Here is a 16,301-nt window from a genome sequence, read left to right as displayed (position 1 = left end):
GTGTAGGGTCCAGTCTTTGTGGGAATGCCTCAGCACCTCTTGTCCTAGTCTGCTGGAGGCAGAAAATGCCTATACCTCACTCTTCTCCGCCTGTGTGCAAAGTTCTTTCGGGTCACTTCTGCAGTCACTGGGACCAAAACTCCCTCCCGTAAGGTGTCCTGCTGGTCCAGGACTGTATGGGCAGTAGACCCCCTTGTAGTTAATGGTCATTGTGCTTTTTGTGTCCAAGAGGCAGACAGAGAAACACAATTATTTTAACAATGGAGAGCACATTGAGTTCCTAGGTGCTAGCAGGATTAATCAGTCCTTGTGTTTTGTAGTCCTTGAGTGAGCCATCTTCTTCTAGCAGAAGTCAGGAGTCTTGTTCAAAAAGGCCCTTCTTTTTCAGGTGGAGTCTTCCTAGATCCATGAATATTGTGACGAGGCAGTCGTGTCTGGGGTGCCAGAAATTCTGAAGCCCTATCTTAATAATTTTCTCAATGTTGTATTCCTCCTTTCACAGCACTTCCTGTTTACCTTACTGTATTGTGGAGGCCACCGTTGTAATATTGCAGAAACGTTCTGCTACCAGACAAGCCTGTTTTCAGCTTGCTAGCCACTGCCAAATTAAGATAAGATATCCTTCCACCTGACAGAGTCTAAACTGCCCCTCCACCTCCATGACAGGAGCCTGGCTGTCTAGGAGGGATCTTGAAATGAACAGGAGAAGCCCTACCAGGCAATTCCAATTCAAAAGTGATAGTGCTAAGGCTGACATTGGTTCTGCCAGCTGTTCCTGTCCACTCCCAGCTATCTAATCCCTGCTAAGTGGACAGCGGTGAACACAATTCTGCCCTCCGTGGGGTCATAGGTAGGTCATTGTCTTCTGAGTCAGGGCAGTTAACTCTCCTAAACAAGGATATGTATTTAAGCTCTAGAGTTGTGACCATTGGTAGAAATGGTATTAGGCAAGTTGTGGCTCAGGGATCCTAATGTTCGTCTTCATAAAGTTACAGTTCCACTCAATTTATCAACAATTCAATTCACCATTAATTCAGATTTTCAAAAATAAAGTAGGAAATACATTTGAATGACTACTAGAAATTTCCAAAGATACGACATTAAATATTTTAATTCCACTTAGGAGTGTTTTATAGACTATATAGCTAAACCTAGAATGTTAAATAGTATGTAGGCATATAGTCACTATGAGGGCATACTTGTATATATAGGGTGACCCTTTTGTTAAGAATGAGGCCCCTTCCTTGAGGCCTTACAGGGCATACTTTTGGGAGGATTTATTGATATATAAATATAGGTTTTCCTACATGGCATTGGTACATTTCTTTGTTATGTGTTACTGCAATGCCTTTAAACTGCAGCCCACCTAAAGCAGTGTGGTACTCCAGGCATCCATATATGTTTATTTTATATGTGGGTGTTGTAAATAAACACTGCAGTACACATATGACATTTAACTTATATGTCACTGCAGCGTTTTCTGCTTCACCTTCTATGGTCTTACAAATGATGTTGCATAGAGCAATTGGGTAAAGCAAATTCTAATAAATACAATCTTAGAGCCAGAGTACACGTAATGAGGCACTGAATAGTAGTACTTTATCTCCACTCAGTGGCAAGAAAAACACGGGGAATGTGCACTAACCACACTTCCTTTTGAAATGATCTTCCCTTTGCTCGATCGCTTATTTCTTTTATGGGTAATGTAGCCAAATAAATGCATAGTTTCTATACAAAAAATTAAGACATGTTCTCTAGTTTCAATTGCATTGTAAAGAGCACAGTGATGCTTGCTGGGTCAAGGCTCCTCGTGCTCGGCATTCTACCTTAGTGATGATTTACTGCAGGGGCTTATGTTGGTATACATTGGAACAAGGCTCATAATAAAAAGAGACTCGGACTGAAATGCAGTTTTAGCCTCAAAGGGTTATGAGTAGTTTTGTCTAAGCTTTTATAAATAGGACTGTGTGTTTTCTATCTGTATGAAGGGCATTTTGAAACATAACTCAAAATTAATGAAAAACTATAGGTTTTTGGATTAGTTCTGATAGTATTGCACGTACAAAAACCAAGGCGATAAGCTAGGCTCCATGCTTCAATATTAAAGCAAGTAATATTGTGTAAGGTAGGCCTCATCCTTGTTTTTATAACACTGCGAGCTGATATTATTTTTACAGACAAGTAACTTCATTATATTTATATTTTTATGGTCAAATGAATTTCTCTTGAACTAAATTCACTGCGCTTTAAAAGTAAGACATTTTACTTCAGTTTCAAGGTTACGCAATTTTAAAGTTACTTGTCTTGCAGCTGCTCAGCCTCATCTCAGTAGAATTATGATTCTGACACGTTTCTCATTGTGAACACTAACATTGTGCCATGCGGGATACTGCAATCAAAATGTATGGACACAGCCTAAGGCAGCAGCGTAGCAAATTCTCCAAATTATATTATGTTAGCTATTTGTAGAAGAGAAAAATAAAATGTTCTTCTTTCTTTTATTATGATCCAATTTACAGTTAAAACATTTTGTGTTTTGTGGCTCATGAAGTAATTGCAACATCACCATAATTCCTAGTGCCTTATAGTGCTAAACGTTTAAGTGGACTATGTGCAGCCTGGTCAAGTAAACATCTTTGTATCAGTCGCATTCCAATATTTTGATGGTACGATCCAACTCAACAGTTTTATGCAGAACAATTTGAATTTGTTGGCAGCATTTGAAGTTTGCGCAAAATGTTGTTTATTGACGTACCACAGCCAACAACAAAAACTGGATTATCAGGTGCATTATTGGTGCTAGTATCATTGGAATATATGATTTTACCACGCTTACAAATACAACGCATGGCTTTACTACGCGAATTTTACATCGCAAGAGGTTTTACCACGCTGAAATTTACAACGAAAGATTATACCACGCATATAACGTAATGAAGCACCCAACGTCCATCAAGCACAAATGACACTTAAATAAACACAATGATACTAATAGGTTAAAAAAAATGTGTTGCGTAGTGACAGCGTTTTTCTTTTGTCACTTTCACTGACCCTCTAAAAACGTGTCCCCAAGCAAGATTGAAGAAAAATTCGACTAAGAAGGTCAATTGTTATTTACAGAAAAGTAAATTCACCAGAAGGAACACACAGCCAGGAAGCCAAAGGCCACCAGGGACCAACTCACCTTACTGAACAAGTGAAATAGGTCCTCAAAAAAGTAAATTCGGAACTGCTTTTCTAGCCCATGAAGTCTGAAATAAGGATGATGCACTTAAACTAAAATCTTTTTGGCCTCCTAAAATCCACAATGGCTCCACTAGTGGGAATCTAAACACTACACAGCATGTCTCACCCAGGATACCATATTAGCATATTTACAGATAACACAACCTTTAAAAATGCTGCTGCTCTGACTTTGAGCCGTATGTTAAACGCACGCAAACGAGCTGGGAACAGATAATGGCCGCAATTAATATGCTTGCCTTGCACATAGAATTAGAGTTGAAGCATGCTCTAAAAAGAAGCAAGGGCTGCTCACCGTTTCTAGCTTAGCTGTCTACAGCTTCCACAAATGCAGAACAATGCAATGATGTCACATACATCAATTACATAGAATTTAAATATGCATTTAATTTTAAGTGCGCTAAAATATTACGTTATAACGTATAAAAAAATAAAAAGTAGATTACTTACCTGTCAGCCGCACGCCTTTCACCAGCAGCCCTTACTTCGACCAACCAAAGAAACAAGCGTGAAAACACTTCACACAAAATAAAAGACGGACTTCTTTTTAGACGTACACGCAGAACGTAGGATGACCGGAGTGTAACATGCGTGGTAAAGACTGTCGTGGAAGGCATACGCGTGGAAAAGACGTTTACGTGGTAAGTGCCTCGTAGTAAACGTCACGCGTAGTAATGCCTTCGTTGTAAATGATGTTTCCCGTCAAACACTGCATTATTTACAGCATATTAAGTCAAACACAGTCAAAAACCTTTAACGCCTACAAACTAAAATTTTACTGAAGTACTACAAACGTAACATTATGTATGTCCTCTAGCTCATCACGTTGAACAGAAAAGTTGCACAAGCAAGTTACAACGTAATATAGCAGTATGGCAGGCTCTGAGCTCACAGTGCGTTTTTGTTATAGCATTCTTGTGATATATGAAAATAACCTCAGGCAAGGCAAACATTAAAAATAGAGGGGCAGATTCATAAGAAAGTAACTCAGTGCATTGAGCAAGCCATTTGGCTGTGCTGCACTGAGTCACTTTCAGAGCAAAGGAATGTGACATATTTACAATGATATGTCGTATTCCTGTGCTCTCCCCTGTGCTGGCGCACAAACAGCAGCCTTGCGCCAGTGCAGGCACCCTTGCACCGTGGTGCAAGGATGCCTGCGTCATGGGGACATTGTTTTCATGCAGGAAGGGGCACCTTCCTGCACGAAAACAATCACTACAGGCATTTTCCTCCTTCAATGCGTTTTGTAGAATGCACCACACATTGAAAGAGGAAAAAATAAAGAGAAATTAAAACATTTCTCCTCGTTGCGCCTCCTTATGCCTCCCCTGGGCAGGTGTAGCATTAACACGCATTTCCAGATTTACAATTCCTCGTAAATCTGGAAATGTGTCTGATTCCCTGGGTGTTGCATGGGACCCCCCACAGCAACACCCATTGAACGCCCCTTTCACGGAAATTTCTGCGTGTAAAGGGGCTGTATTTACAAGGACAGGAAAAGCCACACAGGGTGGCCTTTCCTGTCCTTGAAAATATGGAACAGGAAAATACGCCACCAGTACGTCACAAAAAGTGACGTACTGGTGGCGCTGGGGACTTGTAAATCTGCCCCAGAGTATGTTGTGAAATTATGTTCTGATGAAGCAAATAAATGGCTGGCAAAAACACCTTAAAGCTGGCATTAACCACACCGCAACAACATAAATGGCACTCATTAGAAAAAAAAATGATTTGACAATGGAGGAAAAAGCCCATGAATACCACTAAAATAGTGATTCATTTGTTATGACATCTGCAGCTATTAGATAAAGCTGTATAATGAGGAGCCATGCCTGAATACACACAGAATGAAGTGGTGCATGTTCAACGTAATAGAAGTGAAAACAGTGGCGTCACTGGGGTTGGTGTCACCCGGTGCGGGTAACTCATGGTGTCACCCCCTCACGACTTACCGCATGGACCACCTCTGTCGAAATGTACGGCGCTAGGTACTGTCTTACTCCCTCTAGCTCCCTCTCTCTGTCTAGCTCCCTCTAGCTCCCTCTCTCTGTCTAGCTCTCTCTAGCTCCCTCTCTCTGTCTTACTCCCTCTAGCTACCTCTGTCTCCCTCTCTCTCTGTCTTACTCCCTCTAGCTCCCTCTCTGTCTTGCTCCCTCTAGCTCCCTCTCTCTCTCTCTGTCTTACTCCCTCTAGCTCCCTCTCTCTCTCTGTCTTACTCCCTCTAGCTCCCTCTCTCTCGGTCTTACTCCCTCTAGCTCCCTCTCTCTCTGTCTTACTCCCTCTAGCTCCCTCTCTCTGTCTTACTCCCTCTAGCTCCCGCTCTCTCTCTCTTACTCCCTCTAGCTCCCTCTCTCTCTCTTACTTCCTCTAGCTCCCTCTCTCTCTTTCTTACTCCCTCTAGCTCCCTCTCTCTCTTGTTTTACTCCCTCTAGCTCCCTCTCTTTCTCTGTCTTGCTCCCTCTAGCTCCCTCTCTCTGTGTTACTCCCTCTAGCTTCCTCTCTCTCTGTCTTACTCCCTCTAGCCCCCTCTCTCTTACTCCCTCTAGCTCCCTCTCTCTCTCTTACTCCCTCTAGCCCCCTCTCTCTCTGTCTTGCTCCCTCTAGCTCTCTCTCTCTCTGTCTGTCTTACTTCCTCTGGCTCCCTCTCACTCTGTCTTGCTCCTTCTAGTTCCCTCTCTTTCTCTTACTCCCTCTAGCTCCCTCTCTCTGTCTAGCTCCCTCTCTCTGTCTTGCTCCCTCTAGCTCCCTCTGTCTCCCTCTCTCTGTCTTACTCCCTCTAGCTCCCTCTCTCTGTCTTACTCCCTCTAGCTCCCTCTCTCTGTCTTATTCCCTCTAGCTCCCTCTCTCTGTCTTATTCCCTTTAGCTCCCTCTCTCTCTGTCTTACTCCCTCTAGCTCCCTCTCTCTGTCTTGCTCCCTCTAGCTCCCTCTGTCTCCCTCTCTCTGTCTTACTCCCTCTAGCTCCCTCTCTCTCTGTCTTACTCCCTCTAGCTCCCTCTCTCTGTCTTACTCCCTCTCTCTCTGTCTTACTCCCTCTAGCTCCCTCTCTTTGTCTTATTCCCTCTCGCTCCCTCTCTGTCTTATTCCCTCTCGCTCCCTCTCTGTCTTACTTCCTCTAGCTCCCTCTCACTCTGTCTTGCTCCTTCTAGTTCCCTCTCTTTCTCTTACTCCCTCTAGCTCCCTCTCTCTGTCTAGCTCCCTCTCTCTGTCTTGCTCCCTCTAGCTCCCTCTGTCTCCCTCTATCTGTCTTACTCCCTCTAGCTCCCTCTCTCTCTGTCTTACTCCCTCTAGCTCCCTCTCTCTGTCTTATTCCCTCTAGCTCCCTCTCTCTGTCTTATTCCCTCTAGCTCCCTCTCTCTCTGTCTTACTCCCTCTAGCTCCCTCTCTCTGTCTAGCTCCCTCTCTCTCTCTCGCTTACTCCCTCTAGCTGCCTCTCCTTGTCTTGCTCCCTCTAGCTCCCTTTCTCAATCTTAATCCCTCTAGCTCCTTCTCTCTGTCTAGCCCCCTCTCTTCCTCTCTTACTCCCTCTAGCTCCCTCTGTCTCCCTCTCTGTCTTACTCCCTCTAGCTCCCTCTCTCTCTGACTTACTCCCTCTAGCTCCCTCTCTCTGTCTTACTCCCTCTAGCTCCCTCTCTCTTACTCCTTCTAGCTCCCTCTCTCTTACTCCCTCCAGCTCCCTCTCTGTCTTGCTCCCTCTCTCTCTGTCTTACTCCCTCTAGCTCTCTCTCTCTTACTCCCTCTAGCTCCCTCTCTCTCTGTCTTATTACCTCTAGCTCCCTCTCTCTTACTCCCTCTAGCTCCCTCTCTCTCTCTTACTTCCTCTAGCTCCCTCTCTCTCTTTCTTACTCCCTCTAGCTCCCTCTCTCTCTTGTTTTACTCCCTCTAGCTCCCTCTCTTTCTCTGTCTTGCTCCCTCTAGCTCCCTCTCTCTGTCTTACTCCCTCTAGCTTCATCTTTCTCTGTCTTACTCCCTCTAGCCCCCTCTCTCTTACTCCCTCTAGCTCTCTCTCTCTCTCTTACTCCCTCTAGCCCCCTCTCTCTCTGTCTTGCTCCCTCTAGCTCTCTCTCTCTCTGTCTTACTTCCTCTGGCTCCCTCTCACTCTGTCTTGCTCCTTCTAGTTCCCTCTCCCTCTCCTTCTCTTACTCCCTCTAGCTCCCTCTCTCTGTCTAGCTCCCTCTCTCTGTCTTGCTCCCTCTAGCTCCCTCTGTCTCCCTCTCTCTGTCTTACTCCCTCTAGCTCCCTCTCTCTGTCTTATTCCCTCTAGCTCCCTCTCTCTGTCTTATTCCCTCTAGCTCCCTCTCTCTCTGTCTTACTCCCTCTAGCTCCCTCTCTCTGTCTTGCTCCCTCTAGCTCCCTCTGTCTCCCTCTCTCTGTCTTACTCCCTCTAGCTCCCTCTCTCTCTGTCTTACTCCCTCTAGCTCCCTCTCTCTGTCTTACTCCCTCTCTCTCTGTCTTACTCCCTCTAGCTCCCTCTCTTTGTCTTATTCCCTCTCGCTCCCTCTCTGTCTTATTCCCTCTAGCTCCCTCTCTCTCTGTCTTACTTCCTCTAGCTCCCTCTCACTCTGTCTTGCTCCTTCTAGTTCCCTCTCTTTCTCTTACTCCCTCTAGCTCCCTCTCTCTGTCTAGCTCCCTCTCTCTGTCTTGCTCCCTCTAGCTCCCTCTGTCTCCCTCTATCTGTCTTACTCCCTCTAGCTCCCTCTCTCTCTGTCTTACTCCCTCTAGCTCCCTCCCTCTGTCTTATTCCCTCTAGCTCCCTCTCTCTGTCTTATTCCCTCTAGCTCCCTCTCTCTCTGTCTTACTCCCTCTAGCTCCCTCTCTCTGTCTATCTCCCTCTCTCTCTCTCTCTCTCTCTTACTCCCTCTAGCTCCCTCTCCCTGTCTTGCTCCCTCTAGCTCCCTTTCTCTATCTTAATCCCTCTAGCTCCTTCTCTCTGTCTAGCTCCCTCTCTTCCTGTCTTACTCCCTAGCTCCCTCTCTCTGTCTTACTCCCTAGCTCCCTCTCTCTCTGTCTTACTCCCTCTAGCTCCCTCTCTCTCTCTGTCTTGCTCCGTCTAGCTCCCTCTCTCTCTGTCTTACTCTCTTTAGCTCCCTCTCTCTCTGTCTTTGTCCCTCTTGCACCCTCTCTCTGTCTTGCCCCCTCTAGCTCCCTGTCTCCCTCTCTGTCTTACTCCCTCTAGCTCCCTCTCTCTCTCTTACTCCCTCTAGCTCCCTCTCTCTCTGTCTTGTTCGCTCTAGCTCCCTCTCTCTATCTTACTCCCTCTATCTCCATCTCTCTGTCTAGCTCCTTCTATCGCTGTCTTACTCCTTCTCTCGCTGTCTTACTCCCTCTAGCTCCCTCTCTCTCTGTCTTACTCCCTCTAGCTCCCTCTCTCTGTCTTACTCCCTCTAGCTCCCTCTCTCTATCTTACTCCCTCTAGCTCCCTCTGTCTCCCTCTCTCGCTGTCTTACTCCCTCTGGCCCTGGGACCCAAACTGCTGGGCAAGTGTCAGTGAAACCAAACTGCAAGTTAACGATGCCATTGCCTGCCTGCCTGCCTGGTATATGCATAACTGAGTTTGGTTTGACTTCGGTTTCGTTTCGACTTTCATCACAGACCAACAATGCAAACCCAAACCCTTGACTATTTGACTACTGTGACCCATCCATTCCATGCACGTGCAAAATGCAGATGGTGCCCGTAGCTACGGCGGGCCGGGGTGCGGTGGTGGCGCGCTTCTTGCACTAAAGCAGGACGCAGAACTCGTCAGTGTAAATTGGTGTCACCCCCCAGATGGGGTGACACCCGGTGCGGTCCGCACCCCCCGCACCCCCCTAGTGACGCCACTGAGTGAAAATGATATGGATGTAAATTCTCATACCACAGACAAGGACGTATGAATGAATGGTAATGAAACAGAAGGAACAATTTATAACAGTAATACAACCACGACTAAATCTACTGTTCAGCAAGTCCTTCCCTATGTTCCACTGGAAGCTGTTCTTGTATTGGAGGTGTTGTGTATGTATATGCGTTAGTATTTATGAGGACAGTATAGTGCAGAAGGGAAGATCTTGTGAACACCTCACTTTGCCTGCATGTCACGTGCACCTGTAGGCATGATGTGGCACAACAGCCATTAACGTATGTACCTTGTTGATGATACATTGAGTTGTTGCAGGGATAATACTTAGGTGTTTCAAATGAAAATACAATAAGCATACCAAATCAATGAGGTAGAAAGACACAAGAACATCTACAGCTTTGTAAACAACAGATAAGACACCTGTGTGAAGGATGATCTTGCTCGGAAAACATGGCGGCCGGCTAGGTAGCGGGTCGCGGATGTCAGGAGCAGCGGCGGTGCTTGTTTGGGATGTTTAGCGGTAACTGACCATACTGTGAGCATATTGAAGCAGAGGTATTACTCACCAAAGGTATTGGGTTCTGGTTGGAAGGGAAGGTGGCGAATATCACCGGTGTTTGAAGTCATTTTGTTTGAAGGCGTATGGCGGTGGCTGAGGCAGAAACCTCCGTACAATTGTGGGCGGAGGACAAAGAGGTGGAGCCGCGTCTGCCGGTGGAATCGCGGAGCGGGAGCTGGGAAAGGGCGGCTCTGGAAATCGGCAGAGGAGGCCGTGTGGTAGCGAGGATCAGTTCAAGAATTATCGGAGGATGGGGGAGAGGAGAGAAACCCTTAGCAAGGTCATTGGAGGTAAAAGGAGGAGAGGGCTTTGTGGAGAAAACTCAAATACTGTCTCCATTAGATGCTGGTTTGGTGCAGCCAGTGAGTAAGGCAGAAAGTAAAAAGTTGGTGACAGGCGTCCCAGATATTTGTTAAGGAGTACAAGGTCAGATATTAATGAACCATCTCTGGGTAAGCCAAAAACGCTACAAAAGACCTTTCGAAAGTGTTTTATTAAAGAAGCTAAAAGCACTAAGGCAGGGGAGCAGGGGTTAAGAAAAGATATAAAAAAGGGAAAACAAAAGGGGCCTGAGTACAAGGTAGTCACAACTCCATCACTTAATTCATATTTCAAGCCAATTCCTAAAATATTGATCTTGAAGTTGCACCCTACACAGCTAGCTCAGATTCCCAATTCTGATAAAGACGGAGAGTCAACTCAGGCTTTGGTGATCGGGATGGAAGAAGAGGGAGAGGTTACACATGATACTGTTGGTATGGCCGATGCGGAGACCTCACAGCAGTTGAATACAACCCTAGTAGCTGAAGGAGTAGCAGGAGTAGCAGCTGAAGAAGGGCTGGAAAGTGTGCTGGAGGTTGGGGAAGTGGGAGTGGGGGCGTCCCTGATGATAACAGAGAAAATGTTGACAACCCAGGAAGGTCTGGAAAAGATGCAGATAGTCCTTCAGCCAAATAACTCAGACCCCTCAGATATTTCGGTTGTGGCGCTTTGAAGAAAGTTAGAGAGAGATATACATTTGGGTTTTGAGGCCTCTAATAAAAATCAGGAGCATATAAGAGCCTCATGTAGAGGACAAACTTGATAAATTAAGCACCCGTACAGAAGTGCTTGAGGCAGAAATGAAAGTGATGCAGGAGATAGTTTTAGATAATTGAAAAGAGATTGAGATTATAAAATTCAAAGAGCGAGAGAGTGACGAGAGAGTTGAGAGATTGGAAAACATGCAAAGACGAAATAATCTAAAGATTTTAAAACTACCAGAAGGAAAAGAGGGGTCAGACATAAAAAGTTATGTCGTACAACTGTTAAAAACTGAGTTACAGCTAGAAGAAATGGAAGAAGTATTGCTATGGGATATTCAGAGGATTCATCGAGATCCTTTCTGGCTGAATCCAAACCGCTCTAAACAAAGAAAGATACTAATAAACTTCTTAACGTATAACTTAAAAGAGAAGATTTTGACATCTGCCCTTAAGAAGAAGAATATAATGGTGGATGGAATTGCTGGGGATATTAGGTCAGATTTATCACCTGCTACAGCAAGTAGACAATGGGAGTTAGGAAAGCGTATGGGGCCACTTAGAGCATTGGGGGCGACAGTCCAATTGAAATTTCCTGCTTTCCTAAAAGTAATGTGGCAGAATAAAATGTATACGTTTCGAGGAGTTGAAGAGGTTGATACCTTTTTAGATCAATGTCAAGGAGAATAGCAATTAGATTAGGGTAAAGTGAGTTAGTTAAAGAAGGTCAGATTACTGCTCGACACCCATATATTAATGAATAGTGAGTAAGAGATATGAGGTGCACCGCCACTGCGACATCCACAGGCCTAGGCCATGGGAGTTTTGGTTGGGTTTTCCAGGGAGGGAGGGAAGGGGGGAGTAGGTGTTTGGGGGTTTTGGGCTAGGGGAGAGGTAATGGGGGGAGGGGAGTGGGAGAAAAGAAAAATATCATCAGGAGCGTCTTTGCCACCGAAAGTTGGGAATTGTGGGCAAGCTTCCATGAGTGGGGCTAAGGTCAAGGAGCTAAGGTTCCTCACATGGAATCTTAATGGCTTACGAGTGAAGTCTAGGAGACAGTTAATATTGAAATATCTAGAAGATTCCCTTGCACACGTGATTATTTTACAAGAGACGCATTTAACGGAAAAAGAAAGTAAGGAGATTTTTTCTGCTCAAAAATGGATAGCTAGCGCTTTTTTTACACCCCAAGAAATAGTTACAAAGGGGGTGGTAATTTTGATTAGAAAAGGGGTTAATATTGTCATGGAAGACAAGAGAGCAGATAAAAGAGGTAGATGGGCGATTGTTAAAATAAGAGTGGCAGGGGAAGTATTGGTAGTAGTCGGTTATTATGGACCGAATGTGGACGATAAAACTATTTTGGATAACTTAGCAGCGGAATTACTAGATTTTTCAGGAAAAATAATTATGGCTGGAGATTTCAATACGGTTTTGGATTGTAAATTAGATAGGACAGGAAATAGTAGAGCTGTTGTAAACAGTAAGATGTCGTCTAGGTTAAAGATGATCATGGCACAGCAAGGTTTATGAGATATTTGGAGATTAAAAGTAGGTCAGCAGTTAGGATTCACTTTTCATAACAAAAAATATAATCACAGTTCACGAATAGACTTCTATTTAATTGATGTTAGGCTGAAGGATTGGGTAACGAAGGTCACTCATTTAGGGGCACATATTTCTGACCACTCAGCTGTTGGATTGAATCTGGAATTGGGGACAGAGGGTTTGACTTCAACCTGGAGATTGAATCGTACAATCCTCTTAGATGGAGACAATTTAGAAGCCCTAAGAGATGAGGTACAAGATTTTTTAGATACAAATGAAGAGTCAGCCAAACAAGATATAGTATGGGATACGTGTAAAGCGTTTTTGAGAGGGAGACTGGGAGCTCAGGGTGCTAAAAAGAGGAGACTGTATCATAGAAAGGTTTTGGACTTGGAGAAAGAAATACGGTCTTGGGAACTTATTGGAACAAGACTAGGGGGCAACATAACGAATGAGGAAGTAAAAAATATGCTCTTTGAATTAAAAGTAGAACTAACAGCAGTACTGTCACAAAGAGTTAAGGAAAGATGGGAAGCTAGTCAGTTGGCTCACTTTTCCTATGGAGAAGGGTGTGGCAAACTGTTAGCGTGGAAAGCTAAAAAAGATCTGATGCCTAATCAAATAAAAGAAATTAAAAAGACGGACTCAGGAGAAATTATAACAGATAGTAAAAGAATTGCAGAAGCTTTCCATGACTACTTTGTAAAAGTTTATACGGAAGACCTCTGCCCAAGACAAGCTGAAATGGATAAGTGGCTACAACATTTAGAACCTCTCTCTGGGGATTGGGAGGGGGCACTAAATAGGGAAATATCTCGAGCTGAAGTGGTTAAGGTGATCAAAGAAAGTAAAAGGGGGAAAGCACCAGGCCCGGATGGCCTCCCGGCTGAAGTATATCGAGCGCTAGTAGAATTGATTGCTCCCACATTGTGTCAACTGTTTAATCAAATTTTTAGGGGGGAAGTAACCATACCTAGTTCTTGGAATGAGGCAACAATCTCCCTGATACCTAAACCAGGAAAATCACCTAATAGTTTGGACTCATATAGACCGATATCACTTTTGAACTGTGATTATAAGTTTTTTTCAAAAATATTGGCAGATAGACTTAGTAGGGTTATCCATAAACTGATTCTTGAGGACCAAAAAGGTTTTGTTAAAGGGAGATATCGGAAAGAATTAACTTTTAATGGAATCATAGATTTGGCTTCCATGCATGAACTTCCCTTGGCGGTGATTGCTTTAGATGCCGCCAAGGCTTTTGATCGAGTTAACTTTGTTTATTTAAAAGCACTTTTGCAGTATCTCAACTTAGGAAAAAACTTCACGGAATCTCTTCTCTCTTTGTATTGCTCCCTGACATCACGTGTTTTGGTTAATGGTATATTAACCCAGCCTGTTAAAGTAATGCGTGGAACAAGACAAGGGTGCCCTTTGTCACCCTTGTTGTTTAATTTGTACATAGAGCCATTAGCTTGTAGAATCAGAAGCTCTGAGAAGATACCCCCGTTTGTAGTTGGCGACTGGTCAAAAAAAATGGGCCTGTATGCAGACGACATTATCAGTTATTCTTCCAAACTGCATCAGTCTTTGGAAAATTTGTTGAGAATAACTAAGGAATTTGGAACTGTCTCAAGCTATCAGATAAACCAGGATAAAACTGTGATAATGGCCTGGAACTTGAATACGGAAAGAATAACCAGTAAAACAGAAATGAGGTATTTGGGGGTTAGGATAACTCAAAATATTGGAGACCTTACTAAAGCTAACTTTTTCAAGATAAAGTAAGAAAGCTCGGCCACTCTTAAAGGATGGATGAATCTTCCGTTGTCACTATATGGCCGGACCAATCTAGTGAAGATGGTGATTGTACCAAAAGTTACATTTTTGTTTGAGACTATTCACTTTGGGTTCAGAAAGGAATGGTTGGCTAAATTACAGAGTGAGATAGTGTCATTTATTTGGGCATCAAAAGGATCACGACTTTCATGGAAAAAGCTAAGGAGGAGAATTAATAAAGGAGGTCTGGCGGCTCCGGATTTGCAGATGTATGCATGGGATTTTTGTTTAAAGAATTGTAGGATGCTGTTGCGTACTCTAACTAGATCAACGATTGGAGAAATATTTGGTGTGATGCTGAAAAGCTGTGGACATAATGATTTTGGTTTTTTGTATAAGTCTGCAGACCCTAAATTTTTCAAAAAGGTTAGACTTAAGATCCTTCGGGATTTGGCGGAGGTTTGGTATAAAATAAGAAAACTATTAAAACTACCGTATTTTAGTTATATGGCCCCAATGTGGGATTCTCCTGGAGCTCCACTTTGGACAAAGGATGCTTTGGCTTTTCAGTTAAAAAAAGAGGACGCTTGCAGAGATGGAAGGGTATGTTTCAGGAGGGTAAATTGGTGTCTTGGGGCCTATGCCAGCAACTGTGGGGACAGGTCTTTTCAAGATATAAATACATGCAGATTCAGAGTTGGGCAAATGATCCAGGAAATGTAATTGGCAGACAAAATGACTTTGAGTCAAAGCTTGGAATAGAAGGGACCTTCAAGAAAGAGGTGGCCACATGGTATTGGATGATATTGGAATTGGAAGATGGACCCTTTCTGCTTCCGGAGGTTCTGTGGAAAGAATGCTTGCCGAAGATTGCGACAGAGAACCAATGGCAAGTAACAATGGCTATGCTTTACAGTATTGTTAAACCTGCAAATTTAAGGCGAAATCATTTGTTTACCATCCATAGGGCATATTGGTCCCCTCGCAAATTGTCAAAATTCAAAACTGGAGGCGTAGTGGCGTGTCCGAAATGTAAGACCCCTAATGTGGATGATCTACACATGTTTGTCCCTTGCCCAAATATAAGACAATTTTGGCTGGATGTAAGTAACTGTCTATTTCAAGTCCTAAATCTGCGAATAGAGGTAAGCCCCAAATTAATAATAACGGGGAGATTTGATTTAGAGGATAAATGCATTAACGATAATGTAAAACTTATTTTTTACGCCATTTTACTGGCTTGTAGAGAGATATGTAAGTTGTGGGTCTCACCACTTAGCCCTAAAATAATGGACTGGATATTGACTATGAGGTACACGGCTAAGCTTGATATTTCAGATCACACTAAGAGAAATCGAGGATTTTGGGTACCCTTTCTTTTATGTTTTGGGTAAATATTATTTGACATGACATCCAATGATTAAGCCTCCGCCTATCTCGCTGGTACTTACTATGTGGGATTCCAGATCGGAAATAGAGTAAGAGGTGGACACACCTGGTGAGTCAGATGGCCAAAAAGAACCGAGTGTTTGGGGGTTAGACTAAAAAATAGGAGGAGTTTATGCCTCCTCTCTTAAACCAGCTTATGAGATACAAAGCCCAGTGGTGGACTAGTTAGAAGGTATGGGTGGCGAGTCGGGGAATGAGGAATAAATAAGAAAAAAAAAAAAAAACACCTGTGTGAATGTCTTTTTGAATCCACTGAGAGCCAGTAGTGAATCACCTGTTGAAAACAAAAAACCCTTATGTTAATGTGCACAAATGAGACTGCTCTCAACATTGCCGTAATTAACGTAAAAAATGTCCTTACAATACTCACTGCGGCACCTAAAAAAGATTAAGGGGCATATCTATCATTGAGTTGAGTTGCTTTTGGTGCCACACTAGGTGGACCAGGGGTGATGAAACGTCTAAGTCAGATTTATCAAGCCACACAAAGCCAACTTGTGTGGCCCTGAGTGACTTGATCGATCTAGAGTAACACAACGCAGCACAAATTGCTGCATTGTGTTACTCTCCCCTAGGGAGAAGTTCCATGGGTGGAGCGTGGGTGTTCCCATGCATCCATCTATAATTTTTGGCACATTCCCAGATTTACCACTGCTGGTAGATCTGAGAATGCGTCAAAATACTGTGCCTCACCAGGTGAGGCATAACAAGGAGAAATATCTTTATGTATCTCTATTGTTTCTCTATCTATGTGTGCTACAAAGCACACATATAAAGATGAAAATGCCTCAGAGGATTCTGTTTGTTTCACTTCCAGTGCAAAAACAATCCTGCTTACAATACTTATAACGCAGGCA

This window comes from Lissotriton helveticus, chromosome 2_1 (assembly GCF_964261635.1).
Source record: "Lissotriton helveticus chromosome 2_1, aLisHel1.1, whole genome shotgun sequence".
NCBI classification, from domain to species: Eukaryota; Metazoa; Chordata; class Amphibia; order Caudata; family Salamandridae; genus Lissotriton; species Lissotriton helveticus.
The sequence above is the reverse complement of the archived record's forward strand: the minus strand, read 5'-3'. Positions refer to the sequence as shown.